This window comes from Oncorhynchus tshawytscha, linkage group LG04 (genome assembly GCF_018296145.1).
Source record: "Oncorhynchus tshawytscha isolate Ot180627B linkage group LG04, Otsh_v2.0, whole genome shotgun sequence".
NCBI classification, from domain to species: domain Eukaryota; kingdom Metazoa; phylum Chordata; class Actinopteri; order Salmoniformes; family Salmonidae; genus Oncorhynchus; species Oncorhynchus tshawytscha.
Window position 1 is genome coordinate 67138780 of NC_056432.1, and position 4156 is coordinate 67142935.

Here is a 4156-nt window from a genome sequence, read left to right on the forward strand (position 1 = left end):
TCCACATCGCATCCCACCCTAGGAGCTCGGGCAGGGTTGAAAGGAGCAACCAAACTATCATCAGAATCTTGAGGAAGTATGTGGCAACCAAGCACAAAGATTGGGACCTCAAACTCCCATTGGTACTGATGGTGATTAGAGCCACACGCAACAGGTCTACAGGAATAACACCCTTCGAGATGATGACGGGCCGGCAAATTACGCTTCCACTGCATCTCCTGTACCAACCGGGAGATGTCGCCGCAGCCACCGCCTACACGGCTCATCAATACGTTACCGACCTGCGGAACCATCTCCAGACTACCTTTGCGTATGCTCAAGGACAGTAGGAAAGAAGTGCAGAAGGTGACAAGACCTATTACGACAAAAAGGCCTCACGCCAGGTGTTCGAGGTCGGGGATAAGGTGTGGTACTACATATACACCAAAGTTTCTGCACCACTGGACGGGGCCACACGAGATTGTGGTGAAGCTATCACCTGTAGCTTACCAGATCAGAATCAGCAAAGGTCGACAAAACGCCACATTAAAGTGGGTCCACCGGATCCAAATCAAGTTGTACACTCCCCCCATGGAAATAGAAGGGGTGCTAGCCAGCACCGAATAGATAAAAACCTAGTAAAGTCAGAGCTGCTAAGGCAATTCTTAAGTACCCTCAGCTGATCCCTTCCAGGAGATCAGTATGTTGCACCTAACATATTTTATTCTCTTCCCAGCTACCAGATATACATCTGTTGACACTATTGATATCGTCCTGCACTGTACTGTTTCAAAATAAGAAAAACAGAAAAATAGTTGTCAAAACATTTTTGTTTACAAAAATAAATCATTTAAATAATCCAACAATCTCTGATTATGCGTTTCTGTAGGATGGAGTTCCTTTGGCTGAACCTGGCACTCTGCGCCCTGGTCAGAACCAACCCAGCAGACGTAATCACGAACGGACCCCCAACGGGAATCGTTCTCCTTCTGGTTCATCATCTGACACGGGGGTATAAAACCTGTGAGTAAAGAATTTACAGATAAGACTACGTGACCCAAGCTGCATCCAAGGTGTAGAAAAGTCAACGAACCCAAAACGCAACACAAGTTTGAAGACAAAGAAGTATTTTTCTACCCAAGCTACGGATGAGTAGCTGTGTCTAAGCGGGTGAATTCAAGTCGAACCACCTAGCCTCCACTCCCCATCGAATCGGAATATCTACACTGTTTCATTCCTACGCTGTGAGCTCTGAGCTACAGAGCTGTCTGTCCTCAGAAGATGGACCTCATGATGACATTACCATGCAGTAATTTAGTTAATAGACCAATAAGAAAGAGATTTCCAAACCTCTCTGCCAATAACAGGTCATTGTCAGTTTTCCCCTCCCTAATCAGACAACTTCCAGACAGTCCTAGAAAAAAAGCAGGTTTTGCTCATTTTTATGGAAATCTATTACAGTAAGGTCATTAATTGTTGCTCAGATATGATTTGATATTGATATAAAAACGGCTGCATTGGGCCTTGAAAATACATCATATTTCTAGTTGTGGGTTCAGGTGATGCATGTTTTCTGACATGCAGTATGTGACTTGGAAAATTATGACACAATAATTAAGGATTGATTAACATATGGTCAAGGTTACTGGCAAACAAATCATTCACACCTTACTACTGACCTCTTTAAGCTGATGTAAAGGTCTAATCACATTTCTTGATTTACATTGTTGGTTAAGGGCTTGTAAGTAAACATTCCACGGTAAGGTCTACCTACACCTGTTGTATTCGGCGCATGTGATCTCACAGCAATTTCTCACCCTACTCTCTGTCCATTCCCATATTCTTCTTGATTACATCGGCAATTGTCCCTTTATTTTCCTCAAGTTCCTTCAACTTCTGCTTGTCTCCCTCCTGGTTGGCACGCTGAATCTGGTTCTTGAGACTCGGCTCCAAGTGAGGCGTCAAAACGTTCTTCCTCATATTTTGGAAACATTCTGTGAGTTGAGCTCTCAGATTGTTATGGTCGTCAGCATATCTCTTGTGTCCTCTGACATGTTTCTTGGACTACACCTCTGTGGGCACATGGTGCATTTCTCTCTTAACATGACTTGGCAGAAGTAGGGTTGACAAGCTACGCAACCGGTTTGGCAGTTCATCTCACACACTGTGCAGCAGATTGCTACCTCCTCTGAAGGGATCCTTACCGGTTTGAAACAGTCCTCCAGCTTCAAGTGTTCCACCAGTACGTCTATCGTCTGTTTGGTGCGTTGGTGTTGTATTCTATTTAGCTTATCAAAGAACCCTCTCATGCTTTTCATGCCTTTTTCCCTATTGTCTCATACATGTTGTCATAGACAGGGTTTCTGGTCTGAAAGAGGTGAGTGTTGAACGTGAAGTGAACCGGAACCTTGTCGCCTAGGATAGGAGTTTGACCTCCATGATGATGTCGAAAACATCCGGTCTGGTCTCGTCAGAGTGAGTGATAAGGGTGATGATGTTGTCTTTCATGTCCTTGCCCAAGAGTGACAGGATGTCAAAGATGTTTCTATGATGTTCTGTCAGACGATTCTGCGTTGCCTTCACCACGTGGCAGACTGCATCGATGTCGTCCACTCTCTCCTCTTCCTGCAGCATTCTTAGTTTCTTTATCAAAGGTCTGAGTCCATCTCTGTCTTCTATCCGAGGTGTATCAATGATGGTGAGAGGCTGTCACAGAATTGGTTCTAGGATTGTGAGCCCAGCACGTCTCTCTGTCTTTGAAACGCTCTGTGATTTGGAACCTGGCGTTATCCTCCAACTTAACTCTGATGGCGAAGTTGATCATAGCGTTGACTCGTGGGGTCTTCCCTGCCCCAACCTCTCTTAGAATCAGCAGGGTCTTGTTCCTCTGGCAGGAGTTGTGTTTTTCTATGGTCCATTTCCTGACTCCATCCCTCCCATCCATGTCCTTCCACTTGGTCTAAAACAGGTACCTTGCAGGTGGCGCTGGGTTGATCACTATGCTGTGTTAGCAAGTTATGTTATTCTTCAATAATACAAACTCCAAATATATCAGGGGGAGAAAAATGGGTTTATTCATAGAGGACAAATCAAGATGTTATGCTGGGAGATAGATGTTCAGATGTTCAGTCTCCCCTGTCCTCAGCTTTTCACCACCAAACAAAGGAACAGGATGCCATTTATAACCCCCCACCCTAGCCTGGGGTTGACCAATCAGAAGTCCTTGCAGTACAACTTGGCCAATAACAAGTATCCTGCCCCTGACTCAATGTACAGACCAATGAAAATGTGGCACACGTAGTACACGTGAATTCAGGAGTGACATTCCACAGATCCTTAAAAGATGTTGAACTGAAACCCAACTCCTATTTACAATTCGCTATTGACCATTAGTAATCTAGTGCTCTTGTCCTCTCATCCTCTGAGTTGTGTATTTATCTTTACAATATTCTTATAGCTGTGTCTACTGATCGTCTCTTTCAATCTTGGAGGATGGTCACCGTTCAGTGAAGTCCCTGCAAAGTAGTCATAATCCCTTAGATTATTATGATTAGAATTACGATTATTCCAGGAAAATAGTTTTTATAAAATCAAGTGTATATATTTTTTATTAGATTTTATGTATGTAAATGATAATAGCTAGAAGCTTCACTTACCTCAAGATCTCTGGGTTGTTGACGGTTTCCATTTCAGTTCTCAATAATGTTCAATGAACCAGATAGAGTCTGTAGAGCTGATGTATCTCAGCACCTGAACTGTAAAGAAGATATGGTTAATAACAAGATACAATGGTTACATATTATATCACTAGAAATAATTTCCCCATCTACTGTATAGTAGTGACTGAGTTCAAATGAACGGAGGTCCAGTAGGATAGTTGAAACCCTGTCTGGTTGTGTTGCCTTACGTTCTGCAAATAGTTCAGGTTCAACTGGTTTCTGAAGTATGTAAAACGTTACTTCTTATAAACACTTCCCAGAATTATGTTGTACTCTCTATTACAATAAACAAAATATTGTATAATCTCTTAATATAATCACCAATACTAGATTTCAGTCAATATGAATCACAGGACCCATGAAAAAAATAAACGTGCATATGGATTTTATTAATATATACAGTATATATATATATATATATATATATATATATATATATATATATATATATATAGATA

General features: G+C 42.1%; 1 long non-coding RNA gene across 1 annotated transcript; it reads right to left on the reverse strand.

Annotated features, from left to right (window-relative positions):
• Nucleotides 1-3030: 3030 nt before the first annotated feature.
• On the reverse strand, nucleotides 3031-3846 carry LOC121846425. The gene is made up of 2 exons (XR_006083315.1): nucleotides 3636-3846; nucleotides 3031-3494 (listed from the first exon to the last, which is right to left on the reverse strand). It is a non-coding gene; the product is annotated as an uncharacterized LOC121846425 (long non-coding RNA).
• Nucleotides 3847-4156: the final 310 nt, after the last annotated feature.